The 21082-nt window shown below is 28.4% G+C and overlaps 1 pseudogene; it reads left to right on the forward strand.

The window, feature by feature from the left end:
* The first annotated feature begins 2949 nt into the window (after positions 1 to 2949).
* Positions 2950 to 20642, forward strand: LOC129289155 (very-long-chain aldehyde decarbonylase CER1-like; annotated as a pseudogene).
* Positions 20643 to 21082: the final 440 nt, after the last annotated feature.

Genomic DNA, 21082 nt, shown 5'->3' on the forward strand with positions numbered 1-21082 from the left:
GCCTCCATTTCTTACTGTTTAAATAGTTGATAAAAGTACATGTTGTCCAACAAGGCACTGCATTTTATTAATACTTCTTTTTAATACCGCCATGGGATTCCTTGTTCAATGTGAGTATCAATTCAAACATTCAATGGTTCCATTTTTATATGGAAGAAAATTAAAATATAATCATACAACAGTTTAAGTAGTTTTGAAATAATTTTTAATTTTTATTCTCGATCAAATTTTAAAAAGTTAATGAGTATTCTAATCCCTAAACTATTATATAAATAACATCTTGTATTCTAAACTTATGAAATGTGCAAAAGATCCCTTCAATTTTAAAATTTTGAGCGCTTAAAATCTTATTGTTAAGATGGAGAAAACAGTTACTCTCTCCGTTCAAAAATATAAGGCATTTTTAACTGAATTTCACCCCAATAAAATAGTTATTTACTTTTTAACTAACCTTATCTTTTTATATTTACCTCTATTAAACACTCTAAAATAAATACAAAGTCATTATTAATATGGACAATTTAAAAAAAATAATGATTACACTTCGAAAGACTAAAAATACTTTATATTTTTGAACATTCAACTCATAAAGAAATGCTTTACATTTTTAAATGGAGGGAATATTACTTTTATAATTGCAGGGCCTAGTCACGTGCTGATATAGCACTCATCTTAATCTTTAAAAATAATAACCATTTTTTTAATTTAATGACAGGATTTCAAGCACTTAAAATTTAGAACTTAGAGGAAATTTTTGCACATTTCATAAATTTAGGGTCTATGATGATATTTGTGTAATAGTTTTGAGTCTAAGATACTTATTAAAAAATAAAGTTGTTATCAATATCAAATATGGTCATGTTCAAAATGTATTATTAATCAGGTTGCCAATATGATTAATTGATTTAATTAATGCTTAACACGTTTTTTTAAGGAATAAAATGTTCCCCATGCTCTAAAACCAATGACCCACTTTTTGCACATGTGAAGTCAATATGTAATTGCATGCCAACCCATCGAGGTTCTTTTATGACGTTTGGGACCAATAATATCAAAGCCGAATGTATGGCTTGTATTTCATTAATCATAGTAACAAAATGTTGGGTCGGTGAGGGGGTTCCTTAATTAATTGAATATACAAAATGAATTTTAGAGATATGTGATTAATTGAATACGCCTTTTGACTTTTGTATTGTTTTTTTTAATGCCTTGTTCAATACTCCTCTTGATCACAACATACGTTATAATTAATTAATTTACGGTTTATTAATAATATTAGTTGAAACTTAAAATTCCTTAAAATATTCACATTTTCTTATTTATAACTTCATTAAATACCATATATAAAAGCCTTGATAATAATAATTAAAATTTTAATGTATGATTTTTTTTTAAAAAGAGTAATTAATATATGGAGTAGGGGTATAGTTAAAAAATAAATATAAAAGTTATCCAATAATCTATAGTTTAGATCAAGCAAGATTTCTAAAAGATATCTTATGTTGTGGTCCAGGAAAAGTAATATGGAATGAATTAAATAGAATAAAAATGAAATGAAAAATAATTTTATCGATGCAAAGCATTTATTATATTATTACATACAAAAATATTAGAAGACAATTTGAAATAAATAATAATATAGTAAATTAAAGATTTATAATTCCCTTTTTTAGTGCAAAAAATTAAAACAAACTAAATTATTTTAGATGACGTGGATTATATGGAAACGATAATTGAAAACCATATAACATTAGCTTTGGCTAATGTAGGTTGAGAAAGAAACTACAATAAAGGCACAAAAGCTCTCCCAATCAAATATTTAACATTGTGGTATATACTTAGAATTCAAACCCAAGACTTTTGGTTGATTAAATCAGTGTAGCCTTTTATCAATTGAGAAATGCATTTGGTTATGCATATAATTGATCTTCGAACGTAACAAAATATCACATTGATCCCTATATTTTAATTGTATTTTGTTTTTAGTATTTGTAGTTTGTTTTTGTTGTCCATTATCCCTTCTATATTTGATTTGTCTTCAACGTTGGTCTTTCTAATTTTAAAAATACTCTTAAGGATCATGGGCTGATCCAACCAATGTTTGTTCGGTTGACATAGACTCACAGCACACAGCACAACTGACTCAAACTACTTGTATCAAAATCATCATATAATTTACCAAAAAAAAAATCATCGTATAATTAAACAATATTAACTCCATGTTAGCAAAATAAACGCCGCTTAGGTCAGTTCATGGTCTTTAGTTTTATTTTTTCAAGCTAGAAAAAATAACGCAGACGGTTGTAGACGAATAGAAATTACACAGAACTAAAAAAAAAAAATAGGGCAAATAACAATTAGCTATGACCCATAAGAACATTAACGCCAATTACAGAATTTGAATTATTAAAATCTCAATAACAAACTATAGTCTTTACTTGCAATAAATCATCTTTTATTAATTGATTTAAGATTCATAATGAACTTTAATAAATTCCTAACTAACAATATAATTACGTCCAACTAACTATTTCCATTTTTTAATTGCAAATAAGAACCATGGCTTGTTATTAAATTTTTTAATAATTTGGAGTCTGTAATTGTATTAATATTCTTATGGGATCTCTAATTGTCATTTTCCAAAAAAATTATATGAACCAAAATCAAAATTCAATTAAAATACAGGGACCTGAAGTAACATTTTCTTAATTTTTTTTCTTTTGTACAAACAAATTAAAAACAGGTTAATGTGAATTGATTTAATCTATTTTCAAACAGTAAGAGTTTGGCGTGGCTCGATCTGATGAAACTCGGTAGCTGTGAATGTTAATTGACAGTCACCGAGTGGCTCAAGGAAAGCGAGTTACTCCTAAGTGTATAAATAGACATCCTCTCTTGCTCTTCTAGATCTCTTAAAATCAAGTCCAGTACAGTCATACACACAAAACTATGGCTTCACGACCTGGTATCCTTACTGATTGGCCATGGAAGCCTCTTGGAAGCTTCAAGGTTTCAACCTCTTAACCCTCTCTCTCTCTCTCTCTCTCTCTCTCTCACACACACACACACACAGAGACACACATCCAAGGTGGTATGTAAATACATTGCTATTCATTTATTAACCAAACATGCGAGAAGTTTAACACTCCCGAGAGCAATGGCATTAACGATGTTGTGTTGTTTAAGAAATTTCCCATTATCAGTCTGTGACTTTCATAACACACAAGTGCCATGGCGTTGATGATGTCCGCGTTAAAAAAAATTTTCTAACTAATTTTTTATTTGATGATCTTGCTTTATATACGTGTTTCTTCAGCAACATGTGTTATATCATCAGTGACTTGAATTTTGCAGCTTGAAAGAACACATCCTTTGACGTTATTTTTTTTTTAAAAAAAAAGAATTCAAGGCCCGGCCGGTTTCTCAGAAATCCAGGGCATCATCATATCCCACCCATATTAATTTAGATTAATTTTACCAACGGCAACCTTACAAATACATTATAATGAGTCTTGCATTAGAGAGCGTTACAAGTTAAGTAGGGTTTATAAATGTGAGAGGCTCTCCCATCCAATAAACTTGTTTTTCTTATATAGACTCTCCTTTTGGTTTTATGCTCATAAAAGTAATACTTTCATTGAGAGTCTAATGTGACGGAAAGGGCAACCTATGAAAGGATTCTAACTGGTAAAAGGTCAAGTGAAGTGCTGTGGAGTCGAGTCGTTGAGAATGTTGGGCTAGTCATTTGGGATAAATACTCCTTTTAAACTTGTACTCATAACATACCTCCAATGTGAGGATCCTCGGACCCAAAACCTCAAACATGAACTGATTTAACTGCCTCCTCTTTGAAGATACTTTAAGACTAAGAATTTCTTAAGTTCACTACTTTTGTATTTAACTTCCCAATCAATATCAAATTAAGGATCTGATCATTGCAGTAACCTCTTCCTCCTCTCTCAGACACAGACAAATACGCAGTATATAGGGCCGTGGCATTGGAGATTTTTTGTGTTTAAAAGATACGTGTCGATATGTTACTGGTTGAGCATGAACCTGATGTATTTTGTTTCATCTCTCGTGACTTTGAATTTGTTGCAGTATGGGATTCTGGCTCCATGGGCCATTCACATTACATACAATTTCTTTGTGAAGGACAAAAGTGAAACGGACGTATCCACGTTCCTGATTCTTCCTCTGCTGCCATGGCGTATTCTTTTTTTTTTTTTGGGATTAAAATCATAATTCATTCATAACCAGATATTACAAACTCAAATCACCTCTATATGACCATTTCTCTCCCCTTCCTCTTCTTTGAATAAACGAGGGAGGATAATTAAAGAAACGTTCCTTTGAAGTTATATTCTGAGCAAACTTAACAAGAGTATCAGACTTTTTGACAAACATCCTAAGCTTAAACTCAATGTTAACAATCTAGTCTCTACCTATAATTATTCTAGCTTTCTGAATAATGTCCCAATAGAGATGATTCAGCTGGAAATCTCTCAAAATTAAACTTAAGGCATTAACACAGTCATAAATAACATTAATTTTCTTGATTTCAAGATTCCAACTATAGTGAAGCCCAATGATAATAACTTTGATCTCAGCAATGGTTGGTGGTAGTGATTTGATCTTTGAACAAAAACCCAGATCCATCTTCCACTCTGTTGTCTGATAATTCCTCTAGTTGCACTTCCTCTACCATTTAAGCATGAGGCATCAGTTTCCAAAGTGAAGGACTCAGCATCTTGATGAGGTTGATGGTTGTGTGTAAATCGATCTCTTCCTTTCAACACTGTGCTTTGCTTCAATCTAAAATCCTACAATGTTCTAAAAAAGACATTGTATGTTTTTTCCCATCCAGTAAGCTCTTCCTCTCCAAACATTTTTTTACATCTATTGACCTACATATCCCAACATACATAAGAGAAAAGAGTACCCCAAGGAATGGACTTAGTATTATGGTTATCTATTTCATTGCTAAGATTCCATGTAACCCACTCCTTGCCTTCTAATTGATTAAACCTCTTCCAAAACTCAGGCAAAACAAAAGCAAGCCATTTATTTCTAACGTGGTAACAATCATGAAGTAAATGCATTAAAGTCTCATCCCCATTACAAGCATACTAGCATTTGCTGTTTATGGAGATCAACCGTGTGAACCCTGTTGTGAGCAATAAGCCATAGAAATGACTTCATTTTTTCCGGCACCTCAGCTTTCCATATGTGTTTCTAGACGGTATTTCCATTGCTAGCTATACCTGCAGATAAAAATATATAAGCAGATTTAATGTTAAAATTTCCATTGGGTGATGGAAGCCAAATAAGGGGTCTGTTTTGCTCCTCTCAACAAAAAATTTGGTGTGAGCTATGGTGTTGACAGATTCTAAATCGAACCATAATGCCAGTTTCCAAGTATCCCACTCCCCATTTGGTTAGATGTATTCAGAGACTTTTTCTTTCATATTACAAACAAGCATATTCTCACAATTAACTTCAGCCAAAGATTTTTCCAAACCTGTCCATAAATCCTTCTAGAACAAGGTTTGCTGTCTCGTAGTGATTTGTCTTCCCAACCCATCTTTGAACTCATTCGAAATGTTAGCAATGTTGCATCAAGTTAAAGAAGCATTTCTTTTTTTATTCACTATAGGCATATGTTTCATTCCACACTTGTATTTCGACCTCAACACTTTAACCCTTAGGGTATCCCTTCTGTTAATCAGATTCCAACAAATTTTTGTGATGAAAGCCTTGTTTTGTAGCCGAAGGTCCTTGATGCTTAATCCACTTGCTTTTTTATCTTTTGTAACTTCATTCCAAGACACCAGGTGAATCTTATTTTGATCTCCTTTGGCACCCCATAAGAATTGTCTGTTGGATTTATCAATTTCCTTCAACAAGGCAGTTGGTAGGGACATGGTTTGCATATAATAAGTAGGTAGAGCAGAAACAATTGCCTTGATTAGAGTAGAGCATCCATCCATAGTTAAGAACTTGCCTTTCCAACTCGCTAGTCTATTTTTTTACTTTGTCCAGTATGGATGAAAATAGACTGAGCAAAGCTCTTTTATGGATGAGGTTGATACCTAAATATTTACCCAAGTTCCCTGTCAAATTGATCCCCATCACCCTACATAAATCTAGGCCTCGATTGATATGAACATTATTGGAGACACACGTTCGTGTTTTTTGTTTATTCATTTTTTGTCCTGACATATGACAAAACAGACTGATACAACTCTCTATTACTCTAATTTGCTTCAAGCTTGCCTCTCCAAAGAGAAGAAGGTTGTCAGCAAAGAACAGATGTGAAATCAGTGGTCCATTCTTGTTTAGTTGAATTGGTCTCCATTCCTTTTCCATGATCGCATCTTCAATGAGATGGCTCAATTTTTCTATACATAGGATAAAGAGGTAGGGTGATAATGGGTCACTTTACTTAAAGCTCCTAGAAGGAAACTCAAGGATTTCGATCACTCTCTCTCGTTATCGAACCGCAAAGGGAAACTCAAGGATTGTTGATAAGGCCATTGAGTTTGATCAAGTTGATCGTGAAGGAGACTGGTTAGCCCCCCCTCCCCCTCTATATATATATGCCCTTATATGAAAACACTATTATTTTTTGTTTTTCATGACAACATTTACATGTGCAAAACATTAAATAATCGAACTTTGCTTACACAAGCCTTCACAAGCATTTTAAATATAAAACACTGTTAAGAATTTTTTTTAGTTCTTAATATATAGAAGACCTCGTCCACTTCTGTTCACTGTGTTAAATATATTTTTCCAAAATACCCATAGTAGTTAATGTAGAGTTCAAATTTTAGAAAAATATAGTTAAAAAATTATTCCAGAATATATTAATCCAGTTAGTTGCTAAGGGTATTTTTGAAAAATTATCACAAAATTTTGACATGTTAATTATAAATAACTACTTTCTCTATCCCTATATATAAGATATTTTTCATAAGCTTATTTTGTCCCAAAATATAAGGAGTATTTTGATATTTTTAAATGATTAGACAATTTTACCTTTGTTTTAAAAAATGGAGTAGACATTAATTGTGTGATTTATTCACCACAATAATGATTTTAACTGTGGCATTATTAGGGATAAAACTAGAAAATTATTATGATTTTATGTGATTTTAATTAAATAACAAACTTTTATTAATATATATGATTTAGTTGAAAACACTTTATACTTTGTCTGAACCATAATATAAATTATAATTAATTAATTTACATACAGTATACGAATAATGTTAGTTGAATCCTTAAATTATTAAAAATGATCACATCTCTTCATTTATATCTTTAATAGATCTTTTACATAAAAGCCTTGGTAATAGTAATTAACATTACAATGCATGATTTTTTTCAAAAAGAATAATAAATAAAGTAAAATTATACTTGAAAAAAATAAATATAATATTTATTTAACATCTTATATTTTAAACTAAATAAAATTTTTAAAAAATATTTATAGTGTTCTGGACTCTATATGAAAACGGAGAGAGTAAGTTAACTTGATAGGGAAAAAGGGCGGGGAATAAAGGATCCAAAAGATAAACACATGATTATTAATCTAATAAATAAATATTAATAATAATAAATCTACTTCTTCACTATTTTAAGTTTTTTTTTAACCTAAAAAAACAAGATAAAGCTGTTGAACTGAATCAATATCCGTACTCAGCCTTCTGCTCTGCGTACATTGTCGGTATAATTACTAGCGAATCCTTTACAGGGAAGGCCTGCTCACTCACATCAAATCTTCAGATTTTTTTTAGCTAAACGACGTGACACCTTTAGATAGTTGTTCCACCCTCTTAATTGGCAATCTTGTACTTTTACTGAGTAGTTTCACCAGGCTCATTTACCCAAAAAAGTTTGATAACTCACTTGGATTACTGATCTTTTAAGTACTGTTCCATTAATCATGATTTTTAGCACACTGATAAAAACGTTATTCCATCGATATTAAATTATAAGGTATTTTTTAAAAAAAAATAAATTTTTTAAAATATTTCTTTCATTTTAAATTATATAATATTTTTAAATAAAATCATACATATTAATAAAATTTATTAATGCACATCATAATTTTTATTTTAAAATAAAAATATAAATTTTTTAAAATTTTTTTCTATTTAATACTTCATTTATAAAACAATATTAAAGAAAGAATATAATGAAAATAGTAATCTTAAAAATAATTATTATTTAAATTTAATTTTTTTAAAGTATCTTATATTTTAAAACATCGAATCGCTTCAAAAAGTTTTTTATAGTTTGGAATGGAGGTAATATAAAATACTTTAATAAAAATGAGGTTTTATTAATTATGCTTTTATAATATCACTATTCATGTAACATCCTGATTTTTTTTAGATAAAAAAATTGTTGTGAAATTTAAGTTTTTATTTAAAAAAATAAATAAATAATAATAATAGAAATTTATATTATTTGAGATTAAATTGAAAATAATAATATGGTTAGAAATTTAATTATGAATTAAAAATTTAGGTTTAAAATTATATAAGAAATATTTTGTTAAAATATAATTTTAAGATTAAAAAAAATTATTATGTGTGTGTGAGTTTAAAAAAAAGAAAAGAAAGTAAAAAAAAAAAAAAGGGGGTGTAGAAGTCCCACATTGGTTAGATGTGAGATGAGGAAAGGATTCCTCATATATAAAAAAAAGCGAGAACGTGCGGGAAGGAAGAAAAGGAAAGTTTATGCAATTGCAAAAATTGCAACTAAGGGCCCAAGATGTAATTTAGAGAAAATTGCAAGTAATGGCTCAAAGGTTTGAATAATTAAATTTAGACCTATAGTTTTTTTTAAATATAATTTTGGGACTCACAATCTCATTTTTATATTATTTTTCTCTCTTCCTCTCACGTTGCTTGGCGTCTTCTTGCAAGGGAGGATTATTTTCTTTTTCTTTAAGTATGTTCTAACTTTCCTGTTTAGATTAGCATTTAAAAATTTATTTAATTACAAAATTAATTTTATAGTTATTTTCTAAATAATATTAGCTTTCTAGTGATATAATTATTTTGTAGGATAGAGTAAATATTCTGATTAGGATTTTTCTATATGATAGTTAATCTGATGATATGATGGATTAAAAATATAGGTTAAAACTCTTAAAAATATAATAAATATTATAGAATATTTTTTTAGGTTGAAACTCATGTTTAAGAATTTTTGAGTTAAAATCTAGATTTATATGGTTGAATTTATGTGGAATCTGAGATGTAAGGATAAACCTATGATTATTAAATATTTATTTAAGTATGAATAGGTATTTTTGAGGTTATAGAAAGGTGATTTGAGGCTTCAGGATAATTTTAAAATTTTTAATTTATTTTTGGACGAATTTTTAGAATATAGAAGGATGAAATTGTGATACGAGAAATGATTTGAGGATAAAAAAAAATTTTAATAGGGTATGAGAATTTTAGAAAAAGAATTTGGGAAGTTAAATAAGGCATAAATCTTAAATTAGTATTAATATGGATTATAGATCTAAGACTTTCTAACTCTTTAAATTAGAGTTATTTATTTTAATGTAAAATTAATATATAGTATTGTGAAATAATTATGTAGATTATATTGACAAAGATAGTGGTGAAAAAGGAGTTGTGAAGGGAACTTGTTATTCAAGACACAAGGTAACCATTATTAATGTGTTGTGATGAGTGTGTTTGTGAATGGTTATGTGTTGACTTGTTGTTTCAAAAAACTATGAATTATTGAAAATAAATACTGTTATATACTTGTTTGAAATTATTGCCAAGTGGGTCAAAAATTTATTTTTATTTATCATGATGAGATATCATTGTTCGGATATATTCCTGTTTGGATATTTGAATGATGCATGACTTGTCAGGGTATTTTAATGTATGGTGTTAATGGGAATTTCTGTTCGGTTAATTATTACCACGTGGTAAGCCCTCATTGGACCCAATGAGTGGTGTGTCGCTTGGTCCAACTCACCTTTGGCCGGGTGATTTGGCGTCCGAGCATGGCGAAAGGAGGATATAAGGTGTAGTCATGCAAATTAAATACTTGTTCGGTTTGTTTGAAAATATTGTTCGGTTAAATGTTTTGTGTGCCCACTTAGCAATCGCATGATTAATTACAACCGCATGCATCATTACATATTAATTTTTAGTTACCGGAACTTTTAAGTCTCATTCCCTGTGGTTAATATTTTTACAGGATCGAGTCCGGTCGAGAAAGCACCAGAGGTGTAACTATAGTGTATGAGACACCATCTTTTACGTTGCCTCTTATTTTGGATTATACAATGTATCTTGTGCCAACTGAGGACATATCTTTTTGTGAAGCATGTAAATTCTAATCTTTTTTATTAAAAGTATTTATATGACCAAGAGGATTATGTCTGTCCCTCTTGATTTATGATCTGATTTGAATATCATGCCATGAAGATTATGTCTGTCCCTCATGGTTTTAATTGCCCTTTTGGATATTTTAAGACTTGCGTTATGTCTTGAATGTATCATGGTAAGAAAATTTTCTACCATGATAATGGTTTTAATAATTTGTGAAAAATCGGTCTGTAAGTTTTGAGGGTGTTACAATTCACATTAGGGGAAAAATTATTTTCTTAACCTTAGATACTTAAGGTGCTTGTGTCAAATTAAATTAAGACATGTGAATCTTTTATTCTACAATAATTTTTTTATTGATCAAATATACATTAAAATTCACATGTCATGATTTAATTGAATATAAATATATTAAATATATAAGGTTGGCTACATAAGTATTGCCCTTCACATTTTATTCTTTCTTTTTAATATTCTTTTATAAAAATTTATATTTTTTTAAAAAATAAAATTATAAAATATATTTATACGCGATAGTTGTACACTATAAAACTAAATCCAACAATTATACGCAGAGCCATGAGCTTCTCTCTCTGTTTTTTTTTCTTTTTTTACTTTCATATGTTTTTGGCTTTTGGAACCTTGGCAATGATCAAAAATACACAGTGACCCATCTAAACTATCAAAAAATTATATGTATGGGTTCAATTAAGTTTGAGAATGTAACTAATTAATTATTATTAATTAATTAACATGCAGGGATGACCAAATATTGTTTACTGGAATATTACTCTACTTGGCGAGCCATACAATGAAAGGAGCGTCTCACTGCCTTGGTGGAGATCAGATGGGGTGGTCATCACATTATTGTTGCATGTGGGTCCCGTGGAGTTTCTGTACTATTGGCTTCACAGAGCTCTTCACCACCATTTTCTATTTTTATATATCGTTATCATTCTCACCACCATTCGTCAATTGTCACCGAGCCCATTACTTGTGAGTCCCTTTTATCTCTTCTCTTTAATTTCATCTTGCATCTTACATACATAGTCTCAAATCCAGTAATTCAAATTAAATTTGACAGGTCAATTAAAAAATCCTAGAGCTGAGTTTGAGAATTTAAAAAATTTTATTTACTTCAAACTAATTCAGACTACTTGAATAAACTCGAAAAAATTTAGGTCAAGTCTTAAATAAGAATGGGCTTCTCTCGAGCATCTGAATTATTTTCATTTTATTAATAAAATAAAATTAAAATTAGATAAACATTGAAAATTTTAATTTTTTAAGATAAAAATTAAAATTGACTAAAAAAGAAAAATAAACTAATATTTGACAATTCAAGTATTTGGGCTAACCCGAATAATTCTAGAAGTTTGAGATGTTAGAGTCAAGTTTAACTACATGAACTTTTTCATATATTTAGGTATCTAAAGTTTTATCCAATTGAGCTCAGCCTAATATGCCTGACCTGCTTGAAACACCGACTCTAGTGTGTGTAGTCTATTGTGAGGGCTATATTATTTATAACTGATAAATAATGTATGGTTTGCGGGGAATCTATATTTTAGATTAGCTACAATACAAATTATTTTGGTGTGTTGTACAGGAAGGCATGTTTATGACAAAATTATTTAGTGAGGTCCATTAGTTTCAAAATTAAAAAGGTAATTCAAATAATTAATGTCACTGGATGACTAAACACTTAGTTATAACAGGCTAATACAATGTCGTTCCCCCAAAAAAAAAAAGCTAATACAAGCCATATGTTTCAAATCATAATACTATTAGAAAATATTATTTAGGCTAATTTAAAAACACAAAGTATTAACTAGATAAAATTGTAGTTACGTTTTAAATAAGGAAACGAATTATTTTTTAAGCTACTTGTAAGTCAAAGTTCAATATTTGCGTATCAAATTTAAAGATATTTACAAGTAGATGAGATTTATATATAATTAATTTTTTTACAGAGGACTTGTATGCATAGTATATATGTAAATTGAGTATTAACTTCGTCTGATTAAATTGGGAAATCATTAAATCAATATCATAACTAGTTTAATAAAATATTTTATTTATAATTAATTTAATTATAATTTAATTATAATTTTAACTATTAAATTTTGAATCAATGTTTTAAGAGATTCAATAATCAGTCCGAATTTTTATATCTCACTTTATATGTAATAATTCTTTCTATATTTTATTTATATAATTTAAATCAAATTATATGTACGAAGTTTAGCCTGGTGGATCCATGTGATGATTTTTAATGCATGTCAAAAAATGTACAAAACCACCTTTTGACTTGCGCTGCATGGTTTGCCAGAGAGACAGACGGTTACATGCATTTGTCTGTTACTTATAAATTTCGAGATATGAACCATTTGAAAGGGTATGAAAATTTGAATTTTAAATTTAATATAAATATTCTACCCAAACATACATCAAGCTGCTTAGTGTTTTTTTTTAAAAAAAAACTCAAATTTATTCATTACTAACACGCACATATTCTATATGTATATGTATAACAAGCTGCTTAGCATGGAAAAAGTGCAGGTTATAATATATACTCACTCCATTAAAAAATATAAAATATTTTTAATTAAATATCATTCACTAATAAAATAATTACTTATTTTTTAACAACTTTATTTTTTTATATTTATCTCTATTAAACATCTTATAATAAAACATAAAGTATTATCAATAAGGACACTTTTGAAAAAAAGGTAATAATTACACTTTGAAATATTAAAAAAGTCTTACATTTTTTAACATCAAACTCTTCAAAAAATACCTTACATTTTTTAACAAAGGGAGTATACAATATTTTTTTGGGTGTTTGAAAAAAGTATAGGAATATATATTACTTCCTTTGGTAAAAAATGTAAGACATTTTTTAAAAAGTTAAATGTTTAAAAATGTAAGACATTTTTAGTCTTTTAAAGTGTAATTCTTGTCTTTTTTTTAAAAGTGTCTCCATTGATGAATAATTTTATATTTATTATATGATATTTAATAAGGATAAATATAAAAAGATAAAATTAATTTAAAAATAAGTAACTACTTTATTAAAAGATAAAATTTAATTAAAAATATTTTATATTTTTAAATAAAGAGAACTTTAAAAAAAGGTTCCATGATATATCATGGACCATCTACTGCAACAGAAAAAATGAAGTAGGAACACTCCAGCTTGCTTTTGTGAAAATTAACTGAGGAAAACCGTATTTCTAATAGAATCCACCAGAGTCAGAACTCATAAGTAATAATAGTACATGAAATTTTGCCAAAAAAATAAAATAAAATAGTACTTCAAAAATATGAAGTAGTAAATCCTACAACTTGCTTTTATAAGAATATTAATGTGGCCAACCATATTTGTTTTTCCTTCCACCTTTCTCCTTTTCTTTTGTTATTCCACTTTTCCCACTCACCAAAAAGAAACATTACTTTGCTCCACGACTTTGCCCCCTCTGAATTTTTTTATAATTTTAAATATGTCTATAACTTTAAATTTTTAATAAAACAATAATTATGATTTTTCCTCTTTTGCATTTCAATACTTATATCTCTGTCTTCGTTATTGTATCATTCTGTCTCTTTGACACTTCCGCAGCTCCTTTTACCTCTTACCCCACAATTAATTGTGAGAGAATAATATTTCAGAGTATCTTAGTAGAACATTATTACAATATTAGATGCTACTTCCTCCATTTCTTTGTATAAAAAATTATTACTTTATTTTTTATTTTTATTTATAAACAAAATCATATGTCTTAATAAGCATTTAGTATAATTTTTTTAAAATTATCCTTCATAAACTCATAATTTTCATTCATGAAAAAAAAATTAATATAGCCTTATTTTGTTTAAATACGAGGATATTTTAGTTTAATTTTTTATTTCCAGAGGCACAATTATTATCATTAAGCAATTTTCTTAAATCATATGATATTATTATTTTCTCTTAGAAATGAAAGAATATCATAACCTTTTCTGTTTATATCATCTTCTTATTCTGTGTTAACAAAAACCCACCAAAAAGTTAAACATTATGAAATGGAGTATTGATTTGGATTTTTTTAATTAACTAATACCAATTTTTTTTTTAAAGTAAAACTACTTTAGCCTACAGTGCACTTTCAGGGCATCTTGATTTCCAAAGAAAAACAAAATATAAATTAAACTTAAACTTGTTTATGTGATTACTAACGAAAAAAGTTGAACTCTTTTATGATTGATGAATAATACAACTTCCAACTTTTTGTGTTCTGTACATTATATTGATTGATGATTGATTGTTGGTTCATTGTGTTAATCACGATTATATATAGCTGCGATCCACCCCTTCGCCGAACACATATCATATTTCATGTTGTTCGCCATACCAATGCTAACGACGGTGGTCACCGGAACGGCGTCGGTGGCAGCGATGGCCGTTTACTTGACTTTCATTGACTTCATGAACAACATGGGTCACTGCAACTTCGAGCTGATTCCTTTCTTCCTCTTTCGCCTCTTTCCTCCTCTCAAATATCTCATGTGCACTCCAACGTAAGGCTTCTCAATCCAACTTTTTTTTTTTTTTGGTTATATTAACTACACACACTTCATAGAATAATAGTTCATATAGTTGAAGTTTATTGTGGCTGAATATATATTGTCACACTGTCTTTGTGAATAATGCGACTTCCAATATATAAATTCAATTCATCAATTATTAATTAGGTTTTGAGCTCCATTATATGTCATACATACGAAGTTTAAGTAAGGGTAGAAGCTGCAATTTTTTTTTTTGGGTGAGTAATGCGAGGTTTTGTAGTTTGTGTGTATAAGATTATAATGAATTTCAATATTTTAATCTGTGAAAACAAAAATAAATTCAAGATGAATAAAAATAGATTAGTTCGGATCATGAGATTATCTATGTTTCCTTGATGCAAATTTTTATGCAATTTTAGACATAAATATAAATAATATACATAAAAGTTAAAATCAATTTGAATGATAATTGATTATATTTGATTGTATGGAACTTAATTATATACTCCCTCCATTAAAAAATATAAGACATTTTTTGAAAAATTAAATGTTAAAAATATAAAACATTTTTAATCTTTTAAGGTGTAATTATTGTTTTTTTTAAAAAAAATCTCTATTAATAATGACTTTATATTTATTATAAGGTATTTAATAAGAATAAATATAAAAAAATAAATTTAATAAAAAAATAAGTAATTAATTTATTAAAGTAAGAATTAATTTAAAATATTTTATATTTTTAAATGAAAAAAAAAATATATATATATATATATCATATTTTGATTCGTAACGTCATTTCTGGTCCTATGCCTGTGAGAGTTTTCAGTCATCTTTGGTGTTACAGTGTTTTCAATTTCATCCCGAAAACATTAAATGAGGGGTAAAAAGGTAACTTGAATGGGACACAGAAATTCAAATCAGAAACAGAAAAACCCATGTCATATCAGTTGACTGGGACACAACAATGAGATATTGTTTTGATAAAAAATATAAATATTATTAAGATTATTTTTAAATATCTATAAAACTATAATATAATTGAAAAAAAATAATGACAAAAATTATAAAATATCTTACATTTTAGTCTAATATTAAGTGATAAAAAATATTTTATGTTTTAAACGGGAGGTGAACTCGTTTAATAAATAATCTATTAATGATTAATAAATAAGTAGCCTCTGTTTTTTGCTCTATTTCTTTTTAGGTTTTCTGACTTCAAGAAACTACTGTTTATTCTTTGACCGGAGTAGTTGCTTATTTCAAAGTACTCTTATATGCTTAAAATATTTATTTTTAATTAAATAAAGATATATGTACCATTTATATATTATTTATTTTATAATAAATTTTTATTATTAATATTAATAACATAGTAAAACTCACTTTTTATAATTTGGTTGGATTAAAAATATATAAAATTAAGTATCTGTAAGTCTTGTCCTTTATTCTTTTTCTTTATTTTGGAGCTGTTTAATTTACCATATGAAGTGATAGTAATTAAGCAGTTGAAATAAATGTCAATCATACATAAGTAATTAACTACCCTGTTGAATATTTAATCAAACACAAATTTGTACTGACAGTCATATAACTTGTGTTTTTAATTAACAGGTTTCACTCTGTGCACCACGCACAGTTCAGGGCAAACTGCTTTCTATTCATGCCATTGTACGATCATATATATGTCACTGTGGACAAATCTGCAGATGAGTTACAGGAATGTGCACTTAAGAGGCAAGAAGAATCCCGAGATGTTGTGCACCTAACACATCTTACAACGCCTGAATCTGTGTATCATCTTCGACTTGGATTGCCTACTTGGAGTTCGTTTGAATTTTAATTGAGTATAATATATTACGAAAATAATTAATTAAATGATAGATTTTAATTAAAATTGATTATATTATAATACAAACGGTTTGGATATTGAAATTGATTTCAACTGTGCAAATTATCATAAAATACATTGCTTTTTGAAATTAAATTATTAATAAAGTTGTATTTAATATTAATAAATTTCTTAAATTTTATTTAACACAATTATGAATTATTTACAAATTATTTATTATTAACATGGTAAAATGAAAACCAGAAGCAGGTATGAATAGATTAACAAAAAAATCAATTTTAGCATGTTTAATCGATTATCTCATTATTATGCTGTTTGGCAAATTTTGTTTTGAAAATCGATTAAACCCCAAAAAATCGATTCTTGACGCAACCAAACGGGCACTTGGCCTCACAACCTCACACATCAAAGTGGTATCTCAAGTTAATGTGGCCCGTAACGTTGTTGTCCATGATCTTCGCTTGGGTCTATGGTCGTACCTTCACAGCCGAGAGAAATCGTTTCGATAAACTCGAGCTTCAAACTTGGGTCCTTCCCAATTACACCTTTCAAGTAAGTTTCAAAATTAGAGAGAGAGAGAGAGAGATAGAGAGAGAGTTTTATGTTTATTTTTTATTCTTTAAAAGAGTGTTTTGAAGTTTATGCTTGGTGCTTCGAACAATTAATGCATATTTAACCCCAAAAAACAATTAATGCATATTTTTCCCTTGTTCAAAAACTAAAGTAATATGTTTTGAAATTTAATGGAGTACTCACTCTATCTCAAGTTATATAATAATATTTTTTATGAACTTTCAAAAATATTCTTAATTAGAAGAGAAATTTATTTAAGGAGTGAAATAATGAGGGATGATATTAGAATAATCATCATTAATTAATGAAAGCTTAATTTTAGCAAAATATCTTATATTTTCGGACACCAAATTAATAATGACCTCCAAAAATGATTTATGAAATGGAATGGAGGGAGGGAGTATATGATTATTTTCTTTCTTCCTTTGAACCGATTATCTGCAAAAACAAAAATCAATATGATATTCAGTATCACTATAACTAATTCATATTGAAGTTGTGTTGATGAGTCTGAAATGGGAGGAATTTCTCTGTCTCTCTAGTCTCAAATTCCCCTCAAGGGTTATAGTATATTTATTTCACTCAATCGTATAACTCTTGGTTAATTATTTGCATTTATCAAACACATATTGAATATATATATATATATATATACACACTTTTTTTTTTTAAATTTGAACTTGCCGTACTTGATGCAATGGCAAAAAGAGGCAATCAACAAAGTGATAGAGGAGGCAATAGTGGAAGCAGAAAGGAAAGGAACAAAAGTGATAAGTTTGGGTCTGATGAATCAAGAAGAAGAGCTAAACACATATGGAGGGCTTTACATAAACAAGAATCCAAAGCTAAATGTTAAGTTGGTTGATGGAAGCAGTCTGGCTGTTGCTGTGCTTCTTCACAGTCTTCCAAAGGGAACATCTCAAGTCTTGCTTAGAGGCAAACTCACCAAGGTTGCTTCTGCCCTTGCCTTTAATTTATGCCAAAAGGGTATTCAGGTAAATTCCACACTATTACTAACATCATCATCATCATCATCATCATCAAACAAACTATTCCATATTTAGTATTACTTAATGATATGAATTTGAGATGGGTTTTGTCCTAATTTGAAGGGAAAAACTCTCCCTGTGTATATGGTTTTTCTATTTATGAGATTTGAAATTAATACCTTATGTATAATTGAGTTTTTTATTATTAGAAAGTTCATTCTTAAAATTAAAATACTTATGATTGTCTTTTTTGTTTTAATTTTAGTATGTATTTTACAGATCAAGATCATCACTACTGTAAAAATGTATTTTTACGTCCGTTCTTCAAAATGTCGATGTAGAAAAAAGGCAGTGACCTTGCTTGTTGTAAATATTTGTAACATTGACATCAAATCTTAGTATATGTATTAAAGTATTTTGATTATTTAGATTTAATTTGGATTGCTTATGTTTTGATTTTCTTTTAGCATTTAAGGAAATAGAATTTACAATAAAAGCAATCTTATGACAGAAAACTTTACAAAATTGATAATTTAGATGAAAATAAAAAAAAAATACTAGAACCACCTAGATGAAATATGAATTATGCAAGTCTGTTGAATTGAAAATGTTAAAGTTCCTTTCAACTGAGCAACCCTATTTTATTAATCAAAATTAGCTCTATTTCTCTTTTATCTTTCCTTTTCTTTTCTTCTTTTGGACTTGATATGTTTTAATTTCACTCCTTATGTATTTCTGGTAGCTACAGTGCATGAGGAGGAGCACATGAAGCTGAAAAGCTCATTCAACAATAAATGTGGAAGTAATTTGATAATCTCTAAAAGTTATTCTCAAAAGGTAATTAATACAACCAACCCTCTCAGTTTAATTTTCTTGCATAGTAATCTCTTAGAGAGAAAAATTAAATAGAAATTATTAATCACATATATGTCTAAAGATTTATTCATGAAATATGTGATGTGATAAGAGGTGATTGGTTGAAATAATAGTAAAAATATTACCAAAATTGGATTATTGAAAAATTATGAACTAGCTATACTAAATCCAAATTTGAACCAGAATGATATACGCAATTATCCCTACAATGATCAACTTAATTAATTATCTCACATTTTAAGTTGATTTGATTAATTCAGGAAGAAATGAAAATGTTAAATATATAATTTGTTACTTTTTTTTTTTGTTTTTGTTTTTCATGAATGTAGATAAGGTTAGTGGGAGATGGATTGAGTGAAGAGGAACAAGAAATGGCACCAAAGGGAACAACATTTATTCCATACACACAATTCCCACCGATCAACATCGCAAGGATTGCTCATACCATTGTACTCCAGCTATGCTAACTCCCTTGGCTCTTGAAAGTGTCGATTCTTGTGAGGTTTGTGCACTCCATCTCCTCCTCTTTATTCCCAAAACTAGCCAGGGTAAGTTTCATGCATTACATGGAGTCTAAAAAACAATGTTTTGAGACCTGGAGAGTTAGATCGCTTGAATCGTCACTCGGTGAAGAATGTGGTTTGGTTCATAACCATTTAACTCGTTGTAGTAATTGGTTTGAGTTAGCCCGCTGTGATCTATGAGGGTTTTAAAAACTCAACAAAAACCTGTAACCTAGAACGGTTGGACCATTTTAAACCACCTTTTTTCTTTTTATTCTTATTTTAGTAATAACATTTTTTATTCAATTTAAAAATGTTAATGTCAACTTACTTTTGAGTTATCATAGTAAATTTTTGAGTGTATAATTTGTTTATTGTCATTATAAGAATGAAAGTGTAGATAAAATTAAAAACTCATTTACTTTAAAAAAGAACAAATAAAGTAAATAAAAAGATATACATAAGAAACAAAAAAAATTAGAAAATTAGAATTTAATATGTTTTGATTGAACAATTCTGGTTTGGGAATGATAATATTAATATTCATAATGTTTTATTTATGTATATACACATGAATATTATTATTTTTTATTTAATTATCATGTCACTAGTTCACTACTGCACCACTGATTTAATCATTTAAACTATGAGAATTGTGATTCATTGACTGATTTTTAAAACATTGCTAAAAAATGAGTCGCCCAGTAGTAATACTAGTTATTAGTATATGTACTAATGAAGTTTTAAAAATTGTTTGCAGAATTGGTTATCAAGAAGAGTAATGAGTGCATGGCGAATAGGTGGAATAGTGCATGGTTTAGAAGGATGGAGTGAGCATGAGTATGGATATGCAATGCTCAATACTGATAAGGTTTGGAAGGCAATTCTTCACCATGGCTTTCAACCTCTCACTCATCAACAAATTTAATTACTTTCTAGAAGCTGTGTGATCTTATAGGAGAGAGAATGACACAATAATGGCTATATATCAAGAGAGAAAGAAGGAAGAGTAGGATCCATACACTGACAGGTGAGGTGGATTCTATTCCTCTGCAATTTTCTCTCTATAACTTAGATAGCAAAGGGATGCTTTATATTTTTTATCTTCAATTACTTTAAGACTTCATCATTGCTGTTTCTGTTGTTTATCTAGTCAAATGTTTTCAGATATGAATTTATGTGTGCGTGGTTAATTCTCAAATTCCAATTCTTGTTCTTAAAGCAAGAAACATACTTAAAAAAAGAAAATTGAAAATGCCTTTTAAAACTTTGACTCCCAAGTTTATAGAAATTGGTTAGGTATATTGAAACATAAATTGATTATTGAACTAGTCAATGTAGTGGCTCAAGTCATGATTATTTTTTAAG

This window comes from Prosopis cineraria, unplaced genomic scaffold, assembly GCF_029017545.1.
Source record: "Prosopis cineraria cultivar Desert tree isolate PC_DT_omini unplaced genomic scaffold, ASM2901754v1 PC12, whole genome shotgun sequence".
Lineage (NCBI taxonomy): Eukaryota > Viridiplantae > Streptophyta > Magnoliopsida > Fabales > Fabaceae > Prosopis > Prosopis cineraria.